The sequence below is a fragment of the Syzygium oleosum genome, unplaced genomic scaffold (assembly GCF_021117445.2).
Source record: "Syzygium oleosum isolate NSW1041296 unplaced genomic scaffold, Sole_v2.1 Sole_v2.07, whole genome shotgun sequence".
Classification (NCBI taxonomy): Eukaryota; Viridiplantae; Streptophyta; class Magnoliopsida; order Myrtales; family Myrtaceae; genus Syzygium; species Syzygium oleosum.
Genome location: NW_026607491.1, coordinates 3728818 through 3743956, shown reverse-complemented (window position 1 = coordinate 3743956; position 15139 = coordinate 3728818).

The window sequence follows — 15139 nt, the reverse complement described above, 5'->3', positions numbered from 1 at the left end:
GGGATAGAGACGAACAGTCATTTTCTAGTTGCAACACGTGGCTCAAGAGCATTGGGAGTTCCTATCCACATTATTGACGTTTCATACGACCAATACTTTTATGGTCTTCGTCCACTATTTTTCTTTTTTTACCTGAATCCGTTGATCTCCTTATATATATATCCAAGGATCTGGGGATTGTAAATAGAGAGTAAATTATAATAGAAGGGAATCAATCAATCTGTCCGTTTTCGCTTATTAGAAAGAAATCAGGGAAATTGTAATAAAAAGATTAGAGCAACAAAAATATATGTTATATTTAATCGTCATTCCAAATAATTGAAATATCTAATATATTGAGAAAATAAATAATGGATATGAGATATGCTTGTGGTTCTAGCAACAGTGAAAATATATCCTAGTATAAAAGTGCAGATTTCTACACAGAAAACTATTAAATAAATAAAATTAAATAAAATAACGAGCATTATAAGCTATGTAAAGACCATAAACAATATATAGAACTATAAGAAGAATTGCTAGAAATGCTAGACCAACCATGTAGATGGTATTGCTAAGAAAAGGGTAAACCGGTAAGAAGAAGTAAGGATATATAACAATTGCAGAGAACTGCTTTAATTTAAAGTACAGACCTTCCACAGGCGGTTCAACCTGCCGTTTGTGGGGTATGTAGTATGTAAATGCCAGAAGGAAATTAGAGAAATGACTGGTATATAAACAATATTGAAAGATTACAACAACAGTATTGAAAGGTTACAGGATGTAGATATCGAAATACAAGTGCAGTAGTAAGGAAATTTCTTTGGTAGAAAGTGATGGATCTTATGGAGTTTCGAATGAAACTTTGTGTTTCCTAAGAATAGTTCTAGCAGATGTCTGCAGACTATATTTCTCAAAAGGAAACTAAGATCTGGAGAGTGATATGAAAATTCTGAATAGGGATCAGAAACTTACTGGGTATGAAAGGTTATAGAAAGGTTGTGAGATGTATGATCTCTTATTCTCTCGAAGGAGGCTTGGAGAGATCTGGGGAAGTTGGAGAGGTTTTGAACTCAGAGAGAAAGGGTCTGAAGAAGTTCTACCCCCTTAAGGGAGTGAGGTTTTCTTATATAAGCAAGTTGGGTTCCTGTAGAAATAGTTCACGGGTGATACTATAGCAAATAGTAGTAAGTGCACAGTGTTACAGTGAACAGTGACCTAACACAATTATGAAAGTTATGAAAAAGGAAAAGGTTGTCAGACTTCTTTCGGTTCAGAAATTATGAAAACAGCCAGGAGTCTTTCGGCGCCTTGTCCTTAGGAGAATCTGGAGAGATCTTCCACTGGTTGAGGCTCTTCTTCTTCTTCTTCGTCCTTCACACTTGCCCAGTTGTGAGGAATGGGAGCAAATCCTGGAATTCCATAGCAGTCATCTTCATTGGAATTGCCACTATGATGGGAATGAGAAGAACTGGTTTCTTCAATTTCGGAAAGGGCTTGTTTTAGCATTCCTGCTAGCTGCTGGTGAGATTTAGCGGATGCTAACCTAGAAAGCATAAACCCTTTGTCATGTAGAAAGGGAGTGATATCATCAGAACTGATGGGGATGGAAACCCTAGAAATTAGCCATTCTGTGACGGCTTGCTTGGTGACCTATCAAAAAATTTGAAACCATCCCACCATTTAATTTTGAATCGCCTTATGAGAATGGGGATGCTGGTTTCGATAGCCTTTCGATAGTCAAAATACCATCCGAGAACCCAAGATACTCCGAAGTAATAGAAAAAGAGCATCAGTTTGGGAAAGTTTTTCTCATATGGAAGCGGAGAGAATTTTTCTAGGAAGAGTTCATAACTAGGTTGGATTCTTGGGTGGATTATTTCATCAGTTGGTCCCAAGTGGTCCCACCATCTGATAAACCAATATGGAACAAGTTTGATATCAAAATCTTCGAAGAAGAATAGCCAAGTATGGGAATTGTTGGCATTTTTCCTCCAAAAGGTATTCCACCAAGCTTGTTGGTAGTCAAAATATGAAAATGATGTTCTATATGGAAGGGCTTCACTTGTTTTGGTATTGAATTTTTTTCAAGGTCAATGGATCAGATTTCCATTGAGAAGGGTGAATGACCCTATGAATTTTGGCTGTGGAATAGTTCACATGGCCCTTATCCGAGAAATGTCTGAAAGTGACAGATTTTGTTTCTTCCAGAATTTTCTCATAAAACTCATTTGTTTTATAAATATCATGAGGAGTATATAAGAATTTTTCAGAAAACATGTTTTGAGCAAAAACATAAGGATCTGCATTATAAAAACCATTTTCAACATTGCAGATATTCTGAAATATTGTTTTATGGAAAATTTTGATTTTGGAGGGGTCGTCTGAGTAGACTGAATGACCACCTCACTAGAAATTGTTTTTCCCTTTGCCTTTTGAGTGGCTATGGGAGAGGGATCAGGACTTACCATTGCTAGGGATGGTTGTGGCTGACTATTGAAGGCTTGTTGGAGAAGCTGTAATGCTTCTTCTTGAGATAACTGAGTTATATCGAATTGGGAGAGCTTATCAGAAGGATTTCCCGTAAGAGGAACAGGTTCCTTTTTGACCTGGCTAGAAATGGTAGTAATATTCAATGGTTGCTGAGTAGCCTGGAGCCAGGTTTTGATATTAGTTAGGCCTGAGGTTTTCTTTTCGGAAGATGGTTCTGCAACTTGTTTTCCTTTGTCTCTCCTTGTGGGCTTGTTGGGTGGTTTGTGAGGCATTTTCCCTGTAAAAATTCTCTTGTGAGAAAATCTGGGAGAGAGTTTGAAGAACCATTTATGAATTCTATATCAAATTCAAAAACAGATAAAATGGCTTGCCATCTGGCAAAAATCTGTTTAGAGGCAATATTTTGAACATCTTTTTGCAAAACGTCTTTTGTAGATTTACAATCAATTTGTAATAAGAACTTTTGATTCAAAAGATCTCCTTGAAACTTAGAAATAGAAAGTACAATAGCAAGGATTTCCTTTTTGACTGTGGAGTAATTCTTTTGACAATCATTCCAATGTTTGGAGACAAATTGAACAATTTGTTCTTTATTGTCTTTGGATTGTTTAAGAATCCCTCCGTATCCAATATCAGAAGCATCAGTTTCAACAATTTTAAAAGCAAAAGGATCAACAAGATGTAAACAAGGAATTTCCTTGACAGTCCGCTTGATCTGTTTTACAATATCAGTATGAATTTGAGTCCATGGTGGAGGATCTTTCTTGAGCCTCTGATGGAGTGGTTTGCAAATTATATTGATGCGAGGGAAGAATTCAATAATATAATTCAAACTTCCTAGAAATCTTTGCAATTGATTTTTATCTCTGATTTCATCAGGAAATTTTTCAGAAAATATTATTGATCTTTCAATGGGAATGATGGTTCCTTGATGGATGTAATGTCCTAGAAAACGAATCTTTGTTTTGAAAAGGGATATTTTAGTATGTGAAACTACTAAACCATTTTTCTTTACAATATTGATAAAATGATTGATGTGTTTAAAGTGTTTTTCTATGGATGCAGAAAATATTAAAACATCATCAATATAAACAATAATATAATCAGAACAATGATTAAAAATATCATTCATTATTCTTTGAAATTCAGAAGGGGCATTTTTCAATCCAAAAGGCATGACATTCCATTCATATTGGCCAAAAGGAACAGTAAAGGCTATCTTATATCTGTCCTTTTTACTAATTTGAATTTGCCAGAAGCCTGATTTCATATCAAATTTAGAAAAGATCTTTGCATCACAAAGTCTATTTAACAAATCTTTTTTGTTAGGAATTGGATATCTTATCCATTTTAAAGCTGTATTCAAGGGCTTATAATTTATTACCAATCTTGGGACTCCTCTTTCTAGCTCAGCATTTTTGTTGACATAGAAAGCAGAGCAACTCCAAGGGGATTGGCTTTTCTTAATAAGCTTCTTCTCAAGAAGTTCCTGTATTTCTTTTTGGCATAAATTTAGAACTTCGTGATTCATTTGAGAAGGTCTAGCCTTAGTAGGAATATCCTTTTCTGAAAATCTTGGTTCATAAGGTAAATCAACTATGTGACATTTACGAGACCAGAAGGCATTGGGAATATTAGAACATATGGAATCTTTGATTTGATTTTCAAGATTGGAAATCCTTTTCTGAAGACTGGTTTCAGAAAGATTTTTGTCAATCCTTTTGTATTCAAGATCTTCTTTAAGAAACTGAAGATGAGTTTCTTTGTCTTGGATTTTGCAATTAATCTCAGAAATGGAATGTTCTTGAAGAGTATTCAAATTTCTGGTTTGGGTTTTTGAAACGAAATTAAAGCAAATTCTTTTGCCTAAGGTTTCAGTTTCAATTCCTTTTTCAGAAACTTTAAAAGGCTGGAGTAAATTGATAAAAGGTGACCCTAAAATAACATTTTGTTTGATATTCTTAACAAGGAGAAAGGGAGTTTTGAAAGAAATTTGGTCTTTTACAATCTCGGCTTTAGGAATTTTGTAATTAATAATTAATCTATCTCCGGAAGCTGATTTGAGAGACTGAGAAGTTTTGTGACATTCCGAATTTCGACCCATTTTTGGAATTTATAAAACGTGTAATTCGTCAGTGTGCTTATAGTAAAATCTCGCCCGGGAACTGATCACTCTCGGTTATTGTTTTTAAAATTGAGATTTCGCTAGAATCGCATTCGATCGAATTTGGCCGTTATTTAGAGCTCGAACTTTGGTGTCGAATTTTCGGAGTTTCGTGACGAATTAAATTGGACGGTGTCGATATTATTGTGGCCAGTCTCGAGTTTGCCTAGATTAGTCGGAAAGTGAAAATTTGGACCGGGTGCGAATTTTGACTGGTAGACCTCCCTCTAGGTTTATTTTATTTAGTATCCGTTGGTTTTTCCTTAGTTTATAATTAGAATTTTTAGTGATCCGTTAGATCGTTTTCGGGTTCGAACGTGGATCGTTGGATCGCGATAATTACCGTTGACTCTCTCTCTCTCCCTCTCTCTCTCTCTCCTCTCCTCCTTTCCCGCCGAACACCCCACGCTTGCTGACCCTCACGTGCTGCTTCTTCCTCTGCATGATTACTTCTACTGCTGACTTCTTCTGCTGACTTTGCTCTTTGCCCCACGTTCTTTGACCTCCCCATGCAGCTGCCATGATGGACTTCCCTGCTGCTTCTGCTGCCGTGTTGCTTCTGCTCCGCCCATGCCATTTCTGCACTTGCTGATTGTTTCTGCCTCTGTTTCTGCTGACTTGCTGCTGACTTCTTGCTGCACCTTCACGTGTGCTTTGCTGACCATTGACCCATGCTGCCCCATGCTGCTTCACGTGCTGCTTCTGTCCATCATTGCTGCTGCCGCTGCTTCTTCTTCACTTCTGTTGCTGCTGTTTTTTTCTTCATTTTGCTTCTTTGCTTCTTGCTTTTTCTTGCTGCCGCTCACCAGACCGACCAGCTTCCTTGCTTGCTCAGCCACCCTCAGCCACCGTGAGTGCCAGGCGCTCGCCCGTCCGGCTCGTGAGCTCACTCACCGCGAGAGTTGTCTGCCTCTTCTTCTTGGTTTGCTTGCTTAGGATTCCTAGTAAGTGGCTTCCTAACCCTTGACTAGGCTAAGGGGTGACTAATGGACATGTTAGAGATGGTTTAAGGACTGTGGATAGTTGGTTTAGTGGCTGGTTGTGCTTGGTTTGCTTGGTGGTGCTTGTTGGTTAATTTTCGGTAAGGTTGCTGCTGTGTCGCTGGATTTTTCTATTTTTACTGTGACTTATGTGGGCCGAATTTGAGGAAGTGTTCTTCATAAAATTTTTTCATAACATCTTGAAGTTTGACATATATTAAATCTGGAATTTTTGGAGATCATCTAGTGCCATTCGTAAGTCCATCTTTTGACCGAAATAAGTCTGCCGGAAACACTGTTCCTCTGACCTTCGGGTCTGTTCGAATTTTTATAAATTTTTCTAGACCTATTTTCAAAATACTTCCTTCACAAAACTTGTTGGAGACATTTTTAGCTATGACATATAAAAATTTCAAATCGTTCTAAGGAGATTTGGTTACTACTTGAAATACATTTTGGAAGCCTGATGGCCAGTCCGAATGAAATGTTTTATGTCCGACTTTGGATGACAAAAAGAGGTGGTTCTAGACAGAAATGGATCTTGTGTTCTTCATGAAAAATGTTCATCAAGATGTTTTGTATAACATATGCAAATTTCAGAATTTTTTGGAGTTGAATTAATATTTATTTCAAAGAAATTTCGGTTGTTGCGCAAACTGCCCAGAATAGCCCGAATGTGTGCAATTCCGGTTTTCTCTCTCTCTCGGGGACTATTCGATGTTATTGTGGCGTTTGACGGATTTAGTTGACATTGGGCTAATTTACAAAAATAAGAATTGATAATGATTGCTGAGGTGTGTGCATGGTCACGACACGTTCCGTCTAGGCGGGAGTTCTAGACGATGCCGTTGGGTACCCGGCTTGCCGGGGGGTGTTCGATCCCCAACGTTGCCGTGCTCGTACCCGGCTTGCCGGGGGGTGTTCGATCCCAGACGATGCCGATCGCGGTGGAGGCCGGATCGATGCTCCTAAGTGGAATGCCGTTGGGTACCCGGCTTGCCGGGGGGTGTTCGATCCCCAACGTTGCCGTCGCCAACGTAGCGGGACGATGCCTGGTTACGCCAGAAGACCGGCGGGAGTTCGGTGGCCCGAGGGGTCGTTAATAATCTGGGCATTTATAAACGTGTGCTATGCATTGGAGAATGCCATGATTGAATTTAATGTCGAGCACGTCTGGGTTATTAATCGTGTTATGCATGATTATACCTTGAATTGCGTTGTACAAGCTTGATGAGCAATTGGCCATGTTATGGCGATATTCTAACGTGCAGGGCTTGTGTATGTGCCGATGTGAGGTAAGGGCGCCTGTGATTGTTATGACATGTTGGATGTCGGTATTGCATGTTTAGAATTGTTCAGAGGTACGCTTTGGCCTAAGCGAGGCTTAGGTAGTTGCTTATTGAGAAGTGTTCTCATGGTTGTATAACCAAACTATTTCAGACCCGCGACCGTGATTGATCAGGAGACTCTGCCAGAATACTACGGGGATTGAGGATAGGTCGAGTTAGCTCATCTTTTGAGTGCCCCTTTTTATAGAGGAGTTAAGCTTACCAACCACCCGATCCTTGTTGTTGTGCGTGGTTCGTAGATAGTGGCCTCGTAGAAGGCTTGCAAATGTATGTGTTGTAATCGATGTTATGTTTATAAAAGTGTTTTGTTAATGTGTGTTCTTTGTCTCTCTACTATCCCGTTGTTTATATGTTGTTTGGAGAGTTCGAGGTTGCTTCCGCATGCGTTGCTCGTTAGTGTTTTGATTGGGTCGGCGACAAGTCCTGGGATGTCGCGTACATTACGACCACAAAGGGATGATCGCGTGCTCGTTCGGGTTCGGGGCGTGATAAGTTTTCTCAAAATATTTGGTTGGAATAAGACCTTCCTTTATACAATTAAGGTTTGCTCCAGTATCAAAAAGGGCTGTTGTTTCCAAAACAATTTCATTTTGGATTCTTATGGAAATGTTGATAATCCATTTTCTGGTAATTATTTCAGAAAGCATTAAAAGGAAGTTTGTATAAGAAGAAGAAGGGAGTTGAGGAATATCATTTTCTTCAAAATCTTCTTCCTTTTGTTTCTTTTTAAAATTTTTCATTTTAATATCCAAAATGTCTTTTTGCATAATTATCTGAGCAGCTTTGAGATTTTGAATTTCCTCCTTTTGTTTATTGATTTCTTTGGTTAGATCATTTATAGAAATGGGTTTGAAATTGGTTTTCTTGGTTTTGTCAAGAATGGTAGAAATATTATAAGGATTGCGAGTTTGAAAAGTAGGTTTAGAAGCTGATTTGGGGTTTTGGAAATTATTCAAATATTTTATTTTTGTTTCAGGATCAGTGATCTGATCAATTGTTTGCAAAAGAATTTCTTCTTCTTTTGTTAAAACATTTATTTCAAAGCTGGTGGCTTCTTCATCTTCACTTTCTGAAGTTGATGAGGAAGAGGTTTCCAAATCACAAATTTGTAATCCTTTTTCAAAACTAGATTCATCAGAAGAACTACTATCAGTTTCAATCATTAATTGATTGAGTTGATTAATAGTTTCTTCATCTAAATCTAACTCATTAACCTTTTTGCTGAGCTTGCAAAATCGAGAAGTATGGCCTTTTTTGCCGCAGTTATAGCAAGTGATGTTTTTAAAATCTCTTTTAGATTTTTTGGTTTTATCAAAACTATCATTTTCTTTTCTTTTAGAAAATTTCTTATCAGAATATTTTTTATCAAATTTCTTTTTATAAGGTTTCTTATAAAATTTCTTGTTATCCTTTTGTTTAGAAAGGCATTTTCCTGAACATTTGGATTTTTCAAAAGATTCAAAAGATGGATCATATTGGGCACAAAAATCTCCTAATCCGTTTTTAGAAAGTTTTTGTTCTTTCTTGATTTGTTTTTGGAGACGAATGTTAGTGCACAATTGTGTTCCTATTTTATAAATATAAGAGGTCAGTTCACCATAAGAAAGATGGTCATATGGAATTTGATTTCCATATTCTTCTCTTATCTTACCACGAACTTGTTCTTCTATGAGTTTTGGTAAGCCAGCAAGAAATTTTTCTTTCCAGAAAGACTGGTTGCAGTCTGTTCTTTGGAAAACTCTTTGCAAAAATATTTCTTTATATTCTCGGAATTCTCCTAAAGATCTACATTTCATATTGGATAAAAGATCTTGGTTTTTATCAATAATATGAGAAGAATCTCCTAGAAAATGTTGGGATATAGAAAATATTAAAGTGTTAACAGCATCTTGGATGGGTTGATCAGCTTCATCAAGAATATTTTGACCAAAAGGGTCGAGTTTATAGGCATTTAGAATTTGAGACCTTTGCTCTTCATTCAGGTAGTTATCCCACCATCCTTTGAGCTGGCCTGTAAATCCGATTATTAAAAGATATGCAACAGAATGATCGGATGTATCAGGGATGGTCTTATAAGTATTAGCAAGCATGACCATCTGAGTCAGAATATTTATAAGGTTTTGCTCCGAAACACCATCTATATTCCATTCATAGATAGCATCAGAAGAATATTTGTTCTGAACTTTAGAAAAGGTTTCTTCTGTGAGGATATCAGGTGGAGTAGCACGGGAATAATATAACTTTTGAGGATCCTTCCAAGTGATGCGATTTACTTCTGGAAGGGATTCAGTATCGGATTTATCTAAAAGATTGATTTGATTAGAAGGCTCAATGCGATCTGGAGTATCCTTGACACTCAAATTTTGTATTAAAGGGGTATCCAAAATTATAGGATTTTTAGGAATCAAAACCGTTTTTCCTTTGAGGAGTCTTCTCCTATCCTCTAAGGCTTTGGCAAAATCAAGACTAGGATTTTTTGGAATTTCAAAATTCCTAAAGAGAGGCGGTTTTAAATCCTTTTTCGGAATTGTTATAGAAGAAGATGAGAAACTATTTTGAGTAAGATTTTCAATTCGATCAAGCTGCTTTCCTATGGTGTGCAGATGTTGATTAGAAAAGTTATTTTGTTCAACAATCTTTTTGATTCCTATGCCATCTATTTCTGAGGCAGCTTTGAAAGGGGAAGCTATAATTTCAGTCGCCCGATGATCAAATTTAATTTTTCTCAGAGGAGGATGATTAGATTCAATGACATGGCCATCGTCTAATTTCCATTTATAAAATTGATCTAAAACAAAAATCTGTTTTTCTTTTAGAAATACTTTTTCAAACCAATCAAAGAAGAATACTTCGATTTCAAGTTGATACATGTAATCATAATATTCTTTTTTAATTTCAAGTGCTTGTTTTTGAAAATTTGCAAAGAACCATTCTCTGATATGTCTATTATCAAAGGAATTGAATTCTTTATTCAAAATGATTCTGTCAAGTTCAAAGGCTATTTCCAAAACATTGATTTCAGGATCTTCCATTTCGGAAGAAGTTGGGTCAGGGAAATCAGGAGTATGTTGATAAACTGGCCTGGAAATTCCGGACCTGTTATCTATACCACTGATGTTTGGAAGAGGAGGAGCACTAGCAGATGCTTTCTCAGTATTATTCAAAGGGATATTCAAAGGAATATTAGGAATAGTGTCTACTGACCTTCGAGAGGAAGTAGAATGCCAAGAAGGAATTGATCTAATGTCGCAAGACCTTCTAGGAATATCTATTGATCTTCTGGAAAATAGAATAGTTACTCTTCCTTCAGGGTGTTGAATGATATTGGTAGGATCAGAATTTTGAATGATTGGCTGGGGAATTCGGTTTTCTAATTTCCATTGATCAGGAAGGGTTATCTGATTCCAAGGAATGGTCCTAGGAATGGTAACATTTGCTTTAGAAATGTCTGTTTGCAGAAGAAGGGTTTACCTATTGGAACTTAATTTAAAAGCTTTGCTACCGAAGGCAGAATTCATTACTTTGTAATAAACTCTGTATATAAGAGCTATGGGAATAGAACCTTCAACTATTGGATATGGTATCAAAGCCAAGGGGTTGATAAAGATATTCCTTATAAATTCATTCTCAGTAAAGACGATTTCCTTCATGGAGATCTTTTCAAGTGATTTTTGGATGTGTTCCAAGCAGTAAAGCCTAGTGGGGTAGTAAGACCGTTGGTAAGCATCGTCGAAATCTATTGAAAAGAAGGAAGTAGTCTTTTGAAATGAACTTATTAAGGAGATCTGAGTCTTCTCCTAGTTCTTTATCACAAATGTCCTCAGATCAAGGACCAATAAATAGAGAAGAAATTAATATAGAAGATTTCAATAAATCCATCGAAAATTGGTTCATTCCAAAAGTTAAACTTGATAAAATTTATGAACATTCTAAGTTTAGACTCTTTGGAAACAATGATTATGTCATTGTTACTGAAGAAAGAGATATACCACTTTCTAACTCCTTTGCTTCAATACAACTTTTGAATAAGGATTCTATAAAGAAGCATTCCCAGAAATGGAATTACATGCACATAGGATTGGTACAGGTTGGTGCAAAGCCCCTTACCAAAGAAGGATTAGATACTTCCTTACTCCTTATTTTAAGAGATGCTAGACTTTTAAAATATGAAGAATCTATTCTTGGTGCTGTCGAGACTAGTCTTTGCAGCGGTCCAATTTATTTTGATAGTCATCCTGGTCTTACAGTCTCTCTCAAAGACAAAAATATTTTAAAATCTCTCACTCTTCAAATAAAAACCCATAATTATTCCATGTAATGTCCTAGAAAACGAATCTTTGTTTTGAAAAGGGATATTTTAGTAGGTGAAACTACTAAACCATTTTTCTTTACAATATTGATAAAATGATTGATGTGTTTAAAGTGTTTTTCTATGGATGCAGAAAATATTAAAACATCATCAATATAAACAATAATATAATCAGAACAATGATTAAAAATATCATTCATTATTCTTTGAAATTCAGAAGGGGCATTTTTCAATCCAAAAGGCATGACATTCCATTCATCAAGGAACCATCATTCCCATTGAAAGATCAATAATATTTTCTGAAAAATTTCCTAATGAAATCAGAGATAAAAATCAATTGCAAAGATTTCTAGGAAGTTTGAATTATATTATTGAATTCTTCTCTCGCATCAATATAATTTGCAAACCACTCCTTCAGAGGCTCAAGAAAGATCCTCCACCATGGACTCAAATTCATACTGATATTGTAAAACAGATCAAGCGGACTGTCAAGGAAATTCCTTGTTTACATCTTGCTGATCCTTTTGCTTTTAAAATTGTTGAAACTGATGCTTCTGATATTGGATACGGAGGGATTCTTAAACAATCCAAAGACAATAAAGAACAAATTGTTCAATTTGTCTCCAAACATTGGAATGATTGTCAAAAGAATTACTCCACAATCAAAAAGGAAATCCTTGCTATTGTACTTTCTATTTCTAAGTTTCAAGGAGATCTTTTGAATCAAAAGTTCTTATTACGAATTGATTGTAAATCTGCAAAAGATGTTTTGCAAAAAGATGTTCAAAATATTGCCTCTAAACAGATTTTTGTCAGATGGCAAGCCATTTTATCTGTTTTTGAATTTGATATAGAATTCATAAATGGTTCTTCAAACTCTCTCCCAGATTTTCTCACAAGAGAATTTTTACAGGGAAAATGCCTCCCAAACCACCCAACAAGCCCACAAGGAGAGACAAAGGAAAACAAGTTGCAGAACCATCTTCCGAAAAGAAAACCTCAGGCCTAACTAATATCAAAACCTGGCTCCAGGCTACTCAGCAACCATTGAATATTACTACCATTTCTAGCCAGGTCAAAAAGGAACCTGTTCATCTTACGGGAAATCCTTCTGATAAGCTCTCCCAATTCGATATAACTTAGTTATCTCAAGAAGAAGCATTACAGCTTCTCCAATAAGCCTTCAATAGTCAGCCACGACCATCCCTAGCAATGGTAAGTCCTGATCCCTCTCCCATAGCCACTCAAAAGGCAAAGGGAAAAACAATTTCTAGTGAGGTGGTCATTCAGTCTACTCAGACGACCCCTCCAAAATCAAAATTTTTCCATAAAACAATATTTCAGAATATCTGCAATGTTGAAAATGGTTTTTATAATGCAGATCCTTATGTTTTTGCTCAAAACATGTTTTTTGAAAAATTCTTATATACTCCTCATGATATTTATAAAACAAATGAGTTTTATGAGAAAATTCTGGAAGAAACAAAATCTGTCACTTTCAGACATTTCTCGGATAAGGGCAATGTGAACTATTCCACAGCCAGAATTCATAGGGTCATTCACCCTTCTCAATGGAAATCTGATCCATTGACCTTGAAAAAATTCAATACCAAAACAAGTGAAGCCCTTCCATATAGAACATCCTTTTCATATTTTGACTACCAACAAGCTTGGTGGAATACCTTTTGGAGGAAAAATGCCAACAATTCCCATACTTGGCTATTCTTCTTCGAAGATTTTGATATCAAACTTGTTCCATATTGGTTTATCAGATGGTGGGACCACTTGGGACCAACTAATGAAATAATCCACCCAAGAATCCAACCTAGTTATGAACTCTTCCTAGAAAAATTCTCTCCGCTTCCATATGAGAAAAACTTTCCCAAACTGATGCTCTTTTTCTATTACTTCGGAGTATCTTGGGTTCTCGGATGGTATTTTGACTATCGAAAGGCTATCGAAACCAGCATCCCCATTCTCATAAGGCGATTCAAAATTAAATGGTGGGATGGTTTCAAATTTTTTGATAGGGTCACCAAGCAATCCGTCACAGAATGGCTAATTTCTAGGGGTTCCATCCCCATCAGTTCTGATGATATCACCCCCTTTCTACATGACAAAGGGTTTATGCTTTCTAGGTTAGCATCCGCTAAATCTCACCAGCAGCTAGCAGGAATGCTAAAACAAGCCCTTTCCGAAATTGAAGAAACCAGTTCTTCTCATTCCCATCATAGTGGCAATTCCAATGAAGATGATTGCTATGGAATTCCAGGATTTGCTCCCATTCCTCACAACTGGGCAAGTGTGAAGGACGAAGAAGAAGAAGAAGAGCCTCAACCAGTGGAAGATCTCTCCAGATTCTCCTAAGGATAAGGCGCCGAAAGACTCCTGGCTGTTTTCATAATTTCTGAGCCGAAAAAAGTCTGACAACCTTTTCCTTTTTCATAACTTTCATAATTGTGTTCGGTCACTGTTCACTGTAACACTGTGCACTTACTACTATTTGCTACAGTATCATCCGTGAACTATTTCTACAGGAACCCAACCTGCTTATATAAGAAAACCTCACTCTCTTAAGGGGGTAGAACTTCTTCAGACCCTTTCTCTCTGAGTTCAAACCTCTCCAACTTCCCCAGATCTCTCCAAGCCTCCTTCGAGAGAATAAGAGATCATACATCTCACAACCTTTCTATAACCTTTCATACCCAGTAAGTTTCTGATCCCTATTCAGAATTTTCATATCACTCTCTAGATCTTAGTTTCCTTTTGAGAAATATAGTCTGCAGACATCTGCTAGAACTATTCTCAGGAAACACAAAGTTTCATTCGAAACTCCATAAGATCCATCACTTTCTACCAAAGAAATTTCCTTACTACTGCACTTGTATTTCGATATCTACATCCTGTAACCTTTCAATACAGTTGTTGTAATCTTTCAATATTGTTTATATACCATTCATTTCTCTAATTTCCTTCTGGCATTTACATACTACATACCCCACAAATGGCAGGTTGAACTGCCTGTGGAAGGTCCGTACTTTAAATTAAAGCAGTTCTCTGCAATTGTTATATATCCTTACTTCTTCTTACCGTTTTACCCTTTTCTTAGCAATACCACCTACATGGTTGGTCTAGAATTTCTAGCAATTCTTCTTATAGTTCTATATATTGTTTATGGTCTTTACATAGCTTATAATGCTAGTTATTTTATTTTATTTTATTTATTTAATAGTTTTCTGTGTAGAAATCTGCACTTTTATACTAGGATATATTTTCACTGTTGCTAGAACCACAAGCATATCTCATATCCATTATTTATTTTCTCAATATATTAGATATTTCAATTATTTGGAACGATGATTAAATATAACATATATTTTTGTTGCTCTAATCTTTTTATTACAATTTCCTTGATTTCTTTCTAATAAGCGAAAACGGACAAATTGATTGATTCCCTTCTATTATAATTTACTCTCTATTTACAATCCCCAGATCCTTGGATATTTATGGTATATATATATATATATATATAAATAAACCATTGGATAACGGGTATGATTCACAAGGTTAATTTGGGCTTGGAGATGCTATTTGTTGTGTCCAAATCAAACGTTTAATGACGCGATCAATCCCTTGTGGATTAAGTGCTGGTCTATTATGAGTAATCACATTTGATAGCTACGAGTGACTTTTTCAAATGAGCACCATTTATCTTGTAAGCCATGTCGATGAACTTTGATTAAGGTATTTCTAGACAAATTATGCTATAAGAGTGTTTTTGAAAATTCTCAAGGGGTGAATTGAATGGTCAAGCAATTAGTTTGTACGTGCAGCTTCAGTGATCAAACCACGACATGCTCCGCTC